Source organism: Lactuca virosa, chromosome 1, assembly GCF_052849685.1.
Source record: "Lactuca virosa cultivar CGN04683 chromosome 1, Lactuca_virosa_CGN04683_v6, whole genome shotgun sequence".
NCBI classification, from domain to species: Eukaryota; Viridiplantae; Streptophyta; class Magnoliopsida; order Asterales; family Asteraceae; genus Lactuca; species Lactuca virosa.
Window position 1 is genome coordinate 54,665,931 of NC_136426.1, and position 17,012 is coordinate 54,682,942.

Here is a 17,012-nt window from a genome sequence, read left to right on the forward strand (position 1 = left end):
CACGCGAGTATCGATCGTCCTCCCTTTGAGATGTTATACGGGAGGAAGTGCAGGACCCCGATATGTTGGGGTGAGGTGGGCCAGAGGGTCATGGGGAGCACCAAAGTGGTGCTCAAGACGACAGAGAGGATTCAGCAAGTCAGGAACAGGCTCCAGACTGCTCAGAGTCGGCAGAAACGTTATGCCGACAAGCGCCGCTCGGACCTGGAGTTCCAGGTCGGGGATATGGTCCTCCTGAAGGTGTCGCCATGGAAGGGCGTCATCCGATTCAGGAAGCGGAGCAAGCTGGGCCCCAGGTATATTGGACCCCTCAGGGTCATAGCCCGGGTGGGCAAGGTGCCGTATAGGCTGGATCGGCCAGCGAAACTCAGTCAGATCCACAGCACGTTTCACGTCTCCCAGTTACGAAAGTGCCTGGTGGACGACTCGGCGCTGGTACCCTTGGAGGACATTCAGGTGGATGACAACCTGAATTACATTGAGCGGCCTGTGGCGATCCTCGACCGGAAGTCTAAGGATCTGAGGAACAAGAGGGTGGAGCTGGTGAAGGTGCAATGGCAGCACCGCAAGGGATCGGAATGGACTTGGGAGCTGGAGGAAGAGATGAGGGAGCTCTACCCCGAGCTTTTTCTAGATTCAACAGCAGACTTCGAGGACGAAGTCTAAAATAAGTGGGGGAGATTTGTAACACCGGATTCCTGGTATGTATTTTATTTAAGAAGTTTATGTATTTTCTCTAGGACTCGACGAGTTGATGGCCAAACTCGTCGAGTAGAGACGGGATCCGCGGGAAGTTTAAGTGACCTACTCGACGAGTTGGGGACTGACTCGGCGAGTAGGCGTTGTTTGGATAAAACCCTAAATATGAGGGATGACACCCTATTTAAACGTCATTATAGCCCCAAACCAGCCCCAACACCCCCCCCCCCCAGAACGTTCTTTCCAAAACCCTAGTTTCCCCATTAGTGTTCTTGAGTGTTTCTCACCTTTGTGAAGGGTTTTTGGTGCATCTAGAAGCTAGACGGAGAAGAGAGAATTTGAAGATTCGAAGGGGGCAAAGTAGGTCCAGAAGCTATCTTCCTTTTCACACCTTTTCTAGTAATCAAGTTCTCAACTTCACCCTTTTATGTGTTAGATCTTAAAAGTCCCCAAATTGATGGTTTTGAGCTCAAAAACCATGAATCCTTAGGGATGAACCAGTTTTATCGATTCATATCTCAGATGTAGGTCTTAGAATCGAATGCATGGCATAAAGATGCAAGCTTTATGGCCATGATAGGCCATGCACCCCTTTAGACTCCATTTTTGGGTCCATTAAGCTTATACTCCCATGCATGCACGTAAAGTTAGTAACTTTACATGCTAGATCGATTTTAGAAGCTCAGATCTATCTTTTAGATGAGTGTTGTACATCAAAAATCGAGAAAATAAGACTTGGACAACATCGACTCGACGAGTGTTCTTGGAACTCGGCGAGTCCGAGGCTTGAGTCCCCATTCTGTTATGGTCCCAAAGGAACCCAGTTGAGTGTTAGCAGAAGATTAGAAAAGTCCCAAGGAGTGTTGTGACGTTTTGAGAAAGAGCCATGATCTGGAAATCATAGGACTCGGTGAGTGTATGAACAGACTCGGCGAGTCCAAGGCAATTTCCCAACTTTTGAAGATGAACTCGACGAGTTGTTCATACAACTCGGCGAGTCACAGACTGGACATGTTCATAGGATGAAGGTGAACTCGACGAGTTGTTCATACAACTCGGCGAGTCGGATGAAGGTTCATTCGAAGATATTAGAGAAGGAGAACTCGTCGATTCGTTGCTAAGCTCGACGAGTAGAGTCGGGAAGGGGTCAAAAGAAAGGAAAGGGACTCGACGAGTTGGCGGCCCAACTCGGCGAGTCAGGTCAACTGGAAGTTGACTTTGACCAGGGGTAAATTAGTCACTTTACCCAAAGATTAGTTAGTAGTGTTTGACTAAGTGTCTTTATGGGAGGTGTAGTCGGGGAGTTGCCGGAGCAGCAGTTAGACATTTCCCGATCATCATTTCAGCAGTCAGCCTTACGAGGTGAGTTACCTTCCAGTAGTGGTGGGTCTACGGCCACAATGCCGGCCCACCAGTAGGAGTTGTATGTTGGATGATTGTCTTTGTGATATCATCTAGGTTTGCTACTACCTGATATGTTATATGCTGGCATGATATGTTATATGTGATAGTAGTAGAGTTCGGTTGTTAGGACCGAAGAGTAGGTCAGGCACCCCAGATATGTCTGACAGTATGTGATGATATGTTTATATTGTTGGATTAATGTCTAAGTCCATAAGTATAATTGGTAAGACTTGACCCGACCCGGCATGGTCCATTTGGGTTGCATGGCATCATGCATTTGGATAGACTAAAATAAGAGAAATAACACTTAAGGTTTATTAATATATTATAAGTTCTAATATATTAATAAGGTTATTTAATTAGTATGTAAGTTCTAATATATTAATAAGGTTATTTAATTAGTATTGATCAAGAATTAATTTGGAATTAATTAAGTGATCAAAAGGAGACTAATTAAATATATGGGTTGATTGTGTAAATCATTCATTCTTTTATATGTGGGCTTGTGATCCAAGATTCCTTATGTTGGACTAAGTCCATGGGGTGACCCATGGATACTCCATGGAGGTTAAAATCCATGGAGCATAAGGAATGGGTAAAGTTATGAGTTACATGGTGTAACCCTAATAGCCACCATATAAAAGAATCCCATGGCTCAAGAAATCGGGGACTATGTGTGAGGAAAAAGGGCTAGCCGATTTTATGAAGTGTTCCAATTTCTCTCAAGTCATTCCATGTGCATTTGATGTTGTGTGAACCATTTGAGGTGTCACACTTGGGGCACTAGGCACTCAAGCTTCATGAAGACATTCTACATCAAAGAGGTATGTAATTCTAACTTGAGATATTCATTTGAATCAGTGTTATTATGCTAGTTAGGATGAATACCTTGGAAAGTTCATATTTGCATGTATAATAGAGAAAACATAGATCCAAGGTATTTAGGGTTGCATGTACACTTAGGAGTGTTAGAATGCTCAAAACCCTACAGTGGTATCAGAGACTAGGCTTGTTTTCAATTATACTTGATGCAAATTGCTGAAAAATGCTGAAAAAGTCGAATTTCGGGCATTCTGGGCACTGGACTCGCCGAGTCCATGAAGAAAATCATCCAACTCGTCGAGTAGGTTCATACACTCGACGAGTAGGAGCCCCTGTCAGCATATCTTCGAGTTTTTTGGCTAGAAATGGACTAGGAACATTACCATAAGCTGTTTTTGAACCTATAAACCTGTTTTTGATGTGGTAATGTTCATTCTAATCCAATTTCAAAGATAATTGTCAATAGATTCATGTTTTGTATTAGTTTAATGGTTAGTCTAATTACATGAAAAAGTTTGATTAAATTATCTTGTTCTTATGAGTTGCTTAGATTAATAGAAAAATTATTAGAAATTGTTGTTTTCAATCCATTTTAATCTAAGAGATGATTCTAAAATGTGTTTGTGTAACTTGTCCTCAAGTTACATGAAAAGTCACATTAAAGTTTCTTAAAACTCATAAAAGTTGGCAAAGGTTACAAAATGAAGAGTCTTGTCTTCATTGAATGGTTTTATGACTCCATAACTTGTCCTCGAGTTATGGAGGTTCAAGAGTCACTTCATTAAGTAATAAAATGTGTAACCTTAATTAGTTCCATAAGTTACAAAAATGAAGAAAAGTTACATTCTTTCATTAGTTTAAAGTCTTCCATAACTTGTCCTCAAGTTATGGAACTTGAAGAGTTTTTTAATTAAAACTACTTTAAACACATAAGTTATGGAATTAATTAGTTTTGAATAGTTTCAAAACTTGCCCTCAAGTTTTGGAATTTGAAAAGTTTTCTCTTATGTATACTTTAATTCCAAGTTAAGCCCTTAGAGTTTTAAAAGTTAAAATTCAACCCTTATACTTTATAATATTATAAGTTAATAATATATATATATATATATATATATATATATATATATATATATATATATATATATATATATATATATATATATGTAAGAGAAAGTCAGTCTTACCGTTAGTAGGCCTCATTCACGAAGCCGATCTATAAGGGGGGTATAAGGTTACTGCCTATAAAATGGCAGTTTAATGGGTGTCCACTCTCACCCACCGCTTCCTTGACTGGTAGAGGGTCGTTAGCCAAACGGGTAGGACAAGGACTATAATTCTCCCTTCATTAAAAGTGTTTATGATAAATACTAAGTAACTAAACATTTATAAATTCTCAATCTTAGTTACTTAGGAAAATGTGAATTTGGTGCTAACCCATGAAATTACACTTTGCACTTTGTTTAAGTCGGTTAGTGGAGCGTGTGTGGTTAACCGACACACTAACTCGTATTTAACAAGGTAGGCAAAGGGTAACTTAATGTTTATCATAGTATCGATGGAGCGTGTGTGGTTAACCGGCACATCGATTGAGGGGTAAACACTTAAGGGTACCAAGTATATTTGCATGGTTATTCACACCTTGTTTTGTGATCCTCGGGCACACTCGAGATTGAAACATGCTATTGAACAGTTCAATGAATCTCAAAAGAATCTAGGAGTTTCAAAACCAATTAAAACCTAATAATACATTTCGTTTATCTTGGTGGAAATTGGTGAATCGTCATTCACCTACCTTCAAATATTTTATAGCTTGGATTACGGCATCCCTATTCCAAGTTATAAAAGTATTGTGTTGGGTCCTAGCCTTAATATTTCATATTGGGTGTTATATTAAGGACTTTAAATCAACTATCTTGAATATCTCCCAAAAGATGATCTTCCCAAATCTCTTGAAACAAGTTTTCCTAAAATGAAGATGATGTCCCATGGAAATCATACTTCTTTCACCTCCTCCAATTATTCTCCCTAACCCACAAGTTCCTGAAAAGTTTAAGGTCACTCAAGCCCTATTGGCAAGCAAAGGTCTATGTGTGATCACATCTTGGAGATGTAGTCACATATTGACAAGCCAGGAGAGTTGGGTGTCAAAGTCTAGAGGAAGCTGATGATCAATCACTTTCTAAGTCACATAGTGAGTTCCTTTGGGACTCCTATGAAACAGACTATGACAAGACCCTTAATGATCTTATCTATTTGCTAAGATCAACTTCCTAAAACTTTATGGACATTGACAATGATGACATTGGATATCCAGTAAAGCTCTCTCTTCCCAATGGAAAGGGATCGGCCATAGTCAACTCGGTTGACCAAATGGTAAAGAGAAAGGTTAAGTCTGAGATAGTCCCGTTATCAAGGGTCCATTGCCAAAGAAAGGGGCATTGGTTGCGAAGCTGCCAAATTTACCTAAGGATGTTAAAGTCAATAAGTTTGACTCTACTTCAGGTAAAGCCCACTATCTAACTCTGCTAAGTTTCTATTCTGAGATTCTTGATACATGATGTGACTGGGTCACATGGTGATGTTTTAAGAATCAAAGAAAAAGTGAAGAAACTTAAAGAAAGAATATGCTGAATCTGATCGCGTAGATGGATTTCTATCACATAGTTTGAAGATCGGATTCTTGAGCTACTTCTTAGGAGTTATGATATTTTGCTTTGGAAGAGATAACAACAAGTTTTCATATGGATTGTAAGGATGAGTTTTTCCGCAAAGTTTTAAAATAAAAGGTAAATCTTTTGATTTTATTTATTTTAAAATATCCTTACAATGACATTTGTGAAAAACTGTGTTGCTTATAAGATTCCATTAAGAGCAAGAGTGGAAATATGAATTTGATTCTTTCATTTGTGGTAGTGTCTAAATTTACCAAATAAGGAAAGATTCTCATCACCCAAGTTTCAATTGGACCGAAACTTGGAATCATGCAATTTGTAGAGCATGATGAATGAGAACCTTCAAGCATTGGAAAAATTAAGACTAACTACTTGTTCACATGGATGTGTGAGTCAAGTAACGGACTAAGGGATCGAGTACACATTCTTGTGCACTGATTAAGTCCACCACAAAAGATCGATAAGACTATTCGTCATGATTTACTAAAATTTAGTAAATATGGTTATACTTACAGGCTTAAGTATAATTCTAAAGCATTGGAAAAAAATTTCAGTGTGTGGCGGAACGAATGAGAAGAATCAAATTAGGCAGAAGGATAAAAGTTTCTCAAATCTGAAAAGATGGGAGAGTACTTTAGTATCATGTTATATAATCATCTTAATGATTAAGAGACCTTATCACAATTCATCCTCTAAGTGCATTCTGGTAGCTAAGAAGAGGAGTTATGAATTGTTGAAGTGGTTAAATCAAGAAGATGAGTCATATTTCATTCCAAAACAATTCTTAGAGTCATACTCCAAGATTGTAACTTGAGTGACATGTCTTAAAGAAGGTTTAAAAACACTTGTCAAATGTAAGAGTAAAAGGTTTCTACTCTTGTACATTTGAAATTGGTAAGTTGTGATGTTTTGGATAAAACAAAGACCAACTAAGGCCAATTGTGTGAAGTGTTTGTCTTGATTAGAATCCACACTATCTCTTGAATATTTGACAAGAGAGTCTTATATGTCAAGAGGACAGTGGGAGTCTTAAAAGGTCTTGAAAGTCTCAAGAACTAATCAAGAGTAAAACCTAAAGTTCTTCACTAGCACACGACTTGAGGTTTATAACCTATCGTGTTGACTATTTCTGTGTCCATTCCAATTAAAGTTGGATTTGCATATGAGTTCTTAGAGTTCTCAATTGGTTGCACAACAACTTGGAAGCAATGACAGACCCTTGAGCTGCCAGATGGCAAGAAATTAAGATTAAGTTCAGTCCATATGAGTTTGAATTTGTCATTATCCTTGTCTTGTGACTATGGTTTTGACAATTCACATGGATAAGAACACATACACCATTAAATCTAAGTGTCATAAGGTTTCTCTCCGATTCATGAAAATGATGGTGAGGAAACACTTTCACTAAGTAGATTTTAGCTAGATAGCAATTGTGATATTTTCATTCTCAAAGTCGTTAGTGGAGCATGTGTGGTTAACCAGCACACTAACATGGACTTGTGAGAAGTGGCAAAGGTCTAAACAATTGAGACTATGATTACGGCACCCCTTTTCGTAGTTCTTAAAATTGTTTAGACACACAAGTGTGCTATCTAAGGCAAGGTGTATGATTTTGATAAAGTTTTATCAAAGCAATCTAGTATCAGAAATCTGAACTTTGGTAAGAAAGTCAATAAAGTATTGTTTTTCTAGAAGTTCAGCTCATTTTGAGTACATGTCAAAGCTAGTGGGAGCATAAGTGATGCTAATAATCATCGTGTTAGTGGGAGCATGATAATTATGATAAAGGTTGCAAGTTAGCAATGTTAATTATAGAAAACAAAAGGTTTCAATTGGGAAAAAGTTGTTTTGCTATAATTAAGGGAGAGGAAATTATACTTCATCTCAAATCTAAAAGTTTAGATTGAGGTTTTAAATCGTATTTAGTCAAGGATATATATATATATATATATATATATATATATATATATATATATATATATATATATATATATATATATATGAATTTCATGTTGGAATGGCTCAACATAAGGAAATTCTATATATGGGTCCATTATTTGCGTTCTAAAATTCGATTATGATTACGGCATGCCTTTTCATAATCTGAATTATGAGAACTTGGCAAATTGAAATGGAAATATTATAGCAAAAGACCGGTTTAGTCTTTATGTGAGACATCATGAATCGTATCCCATATGCTTCGGATATAGGATCGATTACATGTGCTATATTCATCCTTTCTAAAATTTTCCAAATGTCTGGGGCATTAAGAAGGGAAAAGGTCTAGAACTGGATATGACTAAAAGGATTAAGCAATTGTCGAGGACAATCTAAGGTTTACCAAAGATTGGTTGCTCAAGGACAGTTGGAAGTATAGTGTTAATTCTGGAAGGACCATATTGACATAATCTGTAAGGAGGCAACTCTTGTTCAGAAGTGATAGTCAAAATGGAATATGGAAATGTTTCAAAGTTAGAAATTATTCAATCTGTGTAAGATTAGGATACTTAATGCAAGAAGGATGTTTCTAAGGAGTTGATCTCCTTGGAATGCTCTATAATGTTTGTTGTCAAGTCCTTGTGACTTTGTGCATAATCATTACAAGAGGATCAATGCATATAAGTTTAGAATCTAACGGATTTCAGTAAATGGCATGAATTTGGAATTCTTGCATTTGCAGAAAGGATTTGGGACTGTGAAAAGAGAATCATTGAAGTTATGTTCAATTGATCTATTTCACAAAGTAAAAGATCATAGACAAACATAGTATGCATACTTGGCGTATGGCATGACTAGTGTTTAGAAAACATAGTGTACATGCTTGGAGCATGGGACAACTATTGTTTTAATTCAAGTATAAAGTTGATAGTTTGAAACAGTATACGATGAATAATGTGTAATCATATGGTGATAAATAAAAGGTGTTTTATTTATATTCATAAGTTCTGAGACCATATTGGATTCGATTATTAATGTGTTTCACTTTGCATGTTTTGACTTCCAGAATAACTAGGTCGTTCTTCCTAAATGATTAAGTTATTCAAACCATCCATAGTCGGTCATATGTTGGAAGTAGATATGAATCAAGACTGTCATGGGTTGGGCTTGTAGAGGTCTAAGATGTGGGACAAGGTGGTGCTACAACACTCATGAGTGCTCATAAGTTCTGAGTATTGGATTCAACCCGCGCTCATTGGAATCAATTCATGGATTTTATCACGAGTGATCATGAGACGATAATATCTTATATTCTTCAAACCTAGAGATATGAGTTGTTACTATGAGTTGGTTATACATTGATTGCACGAAAACGCATTGGTAACTCGATGTTATAAAACGTGCCTTTGTGTATGATTCAACAAGTAGTAGAACAAGCCATATGAGTCGAAGTTTATCCATTCCTTTTACCTTCGGGATAAAAGCGATATCTGTGGGCCCCTCGATGATTTGGTGATGACAAATGTAAGTGCTCGGCCGGGCCTGGACTGATTTGATTTGTTCAATTAGTCAGTCGTCATAAATCGGAAATCGGGAAACAACAAATGGACAGAGAGAATGATTATAATCCATGTCTCAGTCCATATGATATCTAGAATGGAGGAATATATGATCCCTTATCTAATGGACAAGTCATTGACAAAGGTCAGAGATCATCGGCAAGGTCAGAGTTCGACAGAAGCTTTTGAGAGCTACGATTGCCAGTCGGTTCTTGAAGTCATACGCAATAATAGTTTTAGACTTATCCAAGTGGGAGACTGTTGGATTAATGTCTAAGTCCATAACTATAATTGGTAAGACTTGACCCGTCCCGGCATGGTCCATTTGGGTTGCATGGCATCATGCATTTGGATAGACTAAAATGAGAGAAATAACACTTAAGGCTTATTAATATATTATAAGTTTTAATATATTAATAAGGTTATTTAATTAGTATTGATCAAGAATTAATTTGGAATTAATTAAGTGATCAAAAGGAGACTAATTAAATATATGGGTTGATTGTGTAAATCATTCATTCTTTTATATGTGGGCTTGTGATCCAAGATTCCTTATGTTGGACTAAGTCCATGGGATGACCCATGGATACTCCATGGAGGTTAAAATCCATGGAGCATAAAGAATGGGTAAAGTTATGAGTTACATGGTGTAACCCTAATAGCCACCATATAAAAGAATCCCATGGCTCAAGAAATTGGTGACTATGTGTGAGGAAAAAGGGCTAGCCGATTTTATGAAGTGTTCCAATTTCTCTCAAGTCATTCCATGTGCATTTGATGTTGTGTGAACCATTTGAGATGTCACACTTGGGGCACTAGGCACTCAAGCTTCATGAAGACATTCTACATCAAATAGGTATGTAATTCTAACTTGAGATATTCATTTGAAACAGTGTTATTATGCTAGATAAGATGAATACCTTGGAAAGTTCATATTTGCATGTATAATAGAGAAAACATAGATCCAAGGTATTTAGGGTTGTATGTACACTTAGGAGTGTTAGAATGCTCAAAACCCTACATATATGCTGATATGATATGATATATGTGATAGCGGTAGTAGGAGGGGAATAGTCCCCAAGTTCGGTTGTTAGGACCGAAGGGTAGGTCAGGCACCCCAGGTATGTCTGAAAGTAGGTTATGCTATGATATATGCGATAGTAGTAGTAGGAGGTGGAATAGTCCCCGAGGTTCGGTTGTTAGGACCGAAGGGTAGGTCAGCACCCCAGAATGGCTCGACACGGGTAGGTCAGCACCCTAGAATGGCTTGACACGGGTAGGTCGGCACCCCAGAATGGCCATACCATAGGTCAGCACCCCAGAATGGCCGTACCGGGTAGGTCGGGCACCCCAGAATTGCCGGCAGTATGTATGCTATGTGATTGTATGGTATGTGGTACGATGGGGGAACTCACTAAGCTTCGTGCTTATAGTTTTCAGTTTTGTTTCAGGTACCTCTTCAGCGAAGGGGAAGGAGCCGGCGCGGTAGCTGCACATCATACACACATTGGATTCCGCATTATGAGATTCTTGGGATTGTACTCTGCCATTGTCACTACTTTTATGATATGATTTTCAGACATGAGATTATGGTTTTGAAGAAATGATATGACGTCATGATATTTTCTTATGAATGTTTTTCTATGTTGTTATATCCAAATCAAAATTTTTGGACTTGAAAAATGGGATGTTACATGTTGGTGCCATGTTTTTTCCGCGATTCGGTCTCTGAGGCATCTTCTGTCATGGAACGGAAAGATGTAGAGTATTTAGTGCATTCTAGTTTCGCGATTCCTTGAATGTAGAGCAGTTTCGGTGATTCGGTTGTGCGTGTAAATGAGTGCATACAGTCAATATGACATAAAAGTAATAGAACACATAGCAGATGACAACATCATGATAAAATATATAATTGCTTTCATTAATAATAATATTTTTGATACATGAAAATTTGCCTTTATAAGGCATACAATACATGAAAGGAAATAAAATCCGACAGCGTAACGACCCCATGAGTAGTGTAATCACTTAATCATGTAGTCGGTAGTACATAGAGTAGTTCATAAAAGAAAATCATAACGGTAGTGATAATGGATGAAGCCGATCCTAGTCGCGGCGAGAAGGGTCTGGTGGAGCTGACGACGAGGTAGATGCAACCTGGAGTCTGGCCAGGTGATGCTCGACGGCTCGAAGCCGGGCTTCCAATGCTGTCCGTCGCACATGGTAGTCACTGACTACCTCATGTTTCATCCTTTCCGCGCGCTCAACCGCGGCTCTCATCGCAACCATTTGACCGGCGGTTGCCTGTGTGTAACATCCATAAAATTCCAGCCAATTTAAAACTTTTTAAATCATTTAAAACCATTACAATTTGTTTTCAAAATAGTTTAAACATCAGAATTCCCAGAAATCAAAATCATCAATCGAGGAAGTATACGGTCACGCCTTCGCCTTCCAGCGGTCATCCGTTGAACCTGAAACAATAAACTGAAACTGTAAGCTCGAAGGCTTAGTGAGTTACCCCCAAAATACCAACGCCATACCGATATAACCATAACATGTAACATATAAGTAAACAGAACAACCATGCATCTCGAGTCTACAATGTGACTGGTCCGCCCGCACCAGGCCTTCAGTCCACCTGGTCCACTCCCTGAGTCTATAGTATGCATAATGAGCCTTCAGCCTGACTGGACCGCCTTGCAGGCCTTCAGTCTATCTGGACAGCTCTCCGAGCTTTCGGCACGTCTAGACTGCCTCGTAAGGCCTTCAACATATCCGGGCCGCTCGTTGGGCCTTCGGCCTGACTATGTGCCCTCCTAGGCCAGCATTCTATCCGGTCTGCCCTGGGTATATTGGCCTACAGCAAAAAGCAGGACCGCCTCAACCCAACCCCCAACCAAACAAACATGTGCACATAAATATCATACGCTAATTCATATCATATAACAGTCAAACTGATCTAACAGATCACTAATCATAGCAACATCCTGCACAAATACCATACGCTATCTCATATCATATAACAGTCAAACTGATCTAACAGATCACTAATCATAGCAACATCCTGCACAAATATCATACGCTAGGTCATATCATATAACGGTCAAACTGATCTAACAGATCACTAATCATAGCAACATCCCAATAACTGGGATATAGACCTAACCGGTCACTAACATAGCATCATCCTATATACCAGGATACCGACCTAACCAGGTCACTAAGCATAACACCATCCTAACTACCAGGATGTAAATCAATAAGCATATCATGCAATAACCCGGATACACATCCGATAAGGGCCGGCATTGGTGTCTTAGACCCTGTTGATATAGCGAGGATAACTCACCTTGCAATTCCAAACTGAACCACGAAATCGCGCTCCCGAGACACTGCCCCAAACTCCAACACCTATAACCACCAATGATCCATACTTATAAATTTCCAACTTCCCAAAATGCCCCAGAAGTCAATTAGTCAACCCTTGGTCAAAGTCAAAGTCAACGGTCAAGGTCAACAATCCATATTGACCTCAACACGTCGAGTACAACTAGCCACTCGCCGAGTTCCTTGCATAACTTGCCAACTCGCCAAGTCACTTGAGTGACTCGTCGAGTTCCTAATGTTTGCGGTCGTAAACTCCTTATCCAACTCGTCGAGTTTCCCTGCAATTCGTCGAGTTTATGCATGTCCAAAGGTCGGGAAAACCCTAGCTGACTCGTCGAGTCACTCTGCTGACTCGCCGAGCCCACGACAATCTTCATCGAACTCGCCGATTCGACCATGCAACTCGACGGGTCCCTTCAGTCCAAATCCATACAGATGCTTATTAAGCCGTCTTTAAGGTTCCATATTGCAGATCCAGCTTCCCAAGCCATGTTCATCACGTAAAGTTGCAAACTTTACGTACATGCAAGGTTCTAAGGTCTTATAATGACAAAACCAATCTTGAAATGGAGTTTTACACTTGAGGAAAGGTTCACACTTGCTAAAGCTGAAAGCGTTATGGACTTAGAGACCAAAGAGAGTTCAGATCTGAAGTTACAACTTCAGATCTTAGCTCATACCCAGGAATAGCTTCTTATTATGCTAGAAAAGCCCAAATCTTTAACCAAATGAGATCTAGAATGAAATGAGGTCAAGATAACGACTTGATACCTTCCAAAAGATGCTAACTGAGGTAGATTTCCGATCCCCACACGTTCCTTGCTTCTAGACAGTTGTTCTTCTAGTTCTTCTCACCAAGAATCCTCTTCCAAAGCTTAAAACACACAAATGGAGCGCACACACACAAATTAGGGTTTTCTGGACTCTCAAGAGGGTGTAAGGGGGCTAAAGGAGGCAAATTATCCTTTAAATAGGGTGCAAAACCCCGGAAATTAGGGTTTCATCCTCCAGCTCCTACTCGTCGAGTCCCTTCCTGGACTTGGCGAGTAGGTCACTTAAACACGTGGACCAACCCGTTGCTACTCGACGAGTCAGGGCACCCAATTCGTCGAGTAGACCTTGAAATCATGAAAATTGATAACCATAAATCAATACCTGAGAATCAGGGCGTTACAATTCTCCCCCACTTGAACTAGACTTCGTCCTTGAAGTCTGCTGCGGTGAACAACCCTGGATAGTGCTCCCGCATTTCCGCCTCCGGCTCCCACGTCTACTCGGATCCTTTCCGATGCTGCTACCGGTTCCCTACATAGTTCAAGTGCTCTCCGACCTGAACATCACCCAGCGATATAACCGTCTACTCATCCAGTATGCGCCTTCATAGCTTAACAAACTCACTTACACCGAGCCTTCGGTATGACTGGACCGCCCACTCGGGGCCTACAGTCTCCCCGGACCGCTCGCTGAGCGCTTGACCCGACTGGGCCACCCTTCTAAGCCCTCGATCAATCTGGACCGCTCTGGTCCGCTAACATCCTTTCTCAGTCCTACTCTTCTACTGAACCCCTGTGCCTACGACTTACCGTCGGCCCGCACCGGATATCTTGGCCTACTGCATAAAGCAGGACCGCCTCAGCCCGATCAAGCACAACATGCCATCTAATAGACCATCAGGATAATATATCCAAATAACACCAACAATAATCTACCATGTCGCTCCTTGTCGCCCACTACATCCATAGAATACAGTCCCGCAAGCGATTACCACCAACATACCTACCACTACCGGTCAACCAGTACGACACTCATATCTAGCCCATATCACCCTTCGGGTTGGAATACCAATATGCCAAATCCACTTGATCATAGGGTCCGGTCATCCTCGGGATGGAATTGTGGGATTAGGTGTCTAAGTTCATAACTATTTCTGGAATGTACTTGACCCGGTTGGCATGGTCCATTTGCATTGCATGGCATTGCAACATTTGGATAGACTAAATGAGAGAAAAGACACTTATGGTTTATTAATATATTATAAGTTCTAATATATTAATAATATTATTTAATTAGTTTTGATCAAGAATTAATTTAGAATTAATCTGGTGATCAAAAAGGAGACTAATTAAATATATGGGGTTGATTGTGTAAATCATCCATTCTTTTATAGTGGGCTAATGATCCATGGTTTATTGGATTGGGCTAAATCCATAAGGTGCTCCATGGATGCTACATGGAGGTTATAAACTCATGGATCATGGAATATGAAAAGCCATGTCAATTAGGGTTTACATGGTGTAACCCTACTAGTGACACAACTATAAAAGGACTCCAAGGGCTACCAAAATCGGCACTATGTGTAGAACAAGAGGGCTAGCCAATTTTGAGTGAGTGTGGACTTCTCTCAAAGTTATTCCAAGTGTTGTGGTGTTGTGTGAAACATTTGAGGCATCACACTTGAGGTGCTAGACTCACAAAGTTCTCAAGGAATCCAAGCAACAAAAAGGTATATTCTTCCTACTAGCTTTTATGTTTCAAAGTTCCCCATGCCATGCTAGTTAGGTTAAGAACCTTGGAAAATCAAATTTGCATGTATCTTAGTAAAACATAGATCCAAGGTTTCTAGGGTTGCATGTACACCTTAGGAGTGTTAGAATGCTCAAAACCCTTCAGTGGTATCCAAGCCTAGGCTTGTTTTCTTGATACTTGATGCAAATTGTTGAAAAAACTCAAGTTTTCTGCATTCTGCGGCATGAACTCGCCTAGTCTATGGGGGAACTCGACGAGTCCATGTGTTATTTCATCCTACTCGTCGAGTAGGTTCTTGCACTCGACGAGTAGGAGGCCCTGAATGCAGATTTTAGAGTTTTGCTGCTGGAAATGGACTAGAAACATTACCCTAAACTGTTTTGGTCTTATAAAACTTGTTTTAGATGGTGTAATGGTTATGCTATTCCATTTATAATGGCTATTATCAAAATTTCAAGTTTTGTATGTGTTGTTTATGATTCTTGAAATTGTTGATATGAATGTTCATGAACTTATGAATTTGGTAGATCATAGGAATTATTGTGTTAGTTTAATTATTAATCTTGATATGTTTTAATGGAATCCATAATTTGTGCTCAAGTTATGGATTACCAAAAGTCCTTCTTCTAAAGTCCATTAATGAACACATAGGTTACATAAAATGAAGAGTCTTTCATTTTAATAAACCATTAACTCATAAGTTATGAAGATGAAAAGTTTTGAAAGTTACAAAACTTGCCCTCAAGTTTTGGAACATGTAAAGTCACCTTAAAAACTTTAGTTCCAACCCCTAGAATTTTAAAAGTTAAAATTCAACCCCTAGAATTTTAAATAAGTTAATAATATATATATATATATATATATATATATATATATATATATATATATATGTATAAGAACAAGTCGTTTTACCGTTAGTAGGCCTCATTCACGAAGCCGATCTATAAGGGGGGTATAAGGTTGTTGCCTATAAAATGGCAGCTTAATGGGTGTCCACTCTCACCTACCGCTTCCTTGACTGGTGGAGGGTCATTAGCCGAACGGGTAAGACAATGACTTTAATCCTCATTAAAAGTATGATGATTATAAAGTAACTAAATGTTTTATAAATTCCCGATCTTAGTTACTTTAGGAAAATGTGAATATAGTGCTAACCCATGAAATTACACTTTGCACTTTGCTTAAGTCGTTAGTGGAGCGTGTGCGATTAACCGGCACACTAACCTGGACTTAACAAGGTAGGCAAAGGGTGGCTTAAGGTTTATCATAGATCGGTGGAGCGCGTGTGGTTAACCGGCACATCGATGAGGTGATAAACATTAAGAGTACTAAGTAATTTGCATGGTTAATTCACACCTTGTTTTGTGATCCTCGGCATCCCATTCACAAAACCTGAAGGGCACAATCGAGATTGAAACATGTCATTGAAAAGTTCAATGAATCTCAAAAGAATCTAGGAGTTTCAAAACCAATTAAAACCTAATAATTTATTTCGTTTTTCATGGTGGAAATTAGTGAATCGTCATTCACCTACCTTCAAATATTTTATAGCTTGGATTACGGCACCCCTCTTCTAAGTTATAAAATATTGTGTTGGGTCCTAGCCTTAATATTATATTTGGGTGTCTTATTAAGGACTATCTTTATATCTAATCTAAACTTGTCCTTCTTCTTTTTCAGATGTCTTCCAACAATGCTGCTTCTGGCTCAAACCCTACCGGCTCCTTCTCTCTCATGAACCTTTGTGGGAGAGTCATCTTCAATGGATCCAACTTTATGGATTAGATCAGGAACATCAGGATGGTCACTCGATATGAGGACAAGGAATATGTCCTCGACAAGGAGCTTAAGGAACTTGATGAGTCGTCTGCTACTCCTGAGGAGATCGCTGAATTCCGGACTCATGAGAGAGATTCCACCAAAGTGGCATGCATCATGTTGGCCACGATGACAGTCGAGCTCCAAAAGTCCTATGAGGACTTTTATCCTTTTGAGATGCACC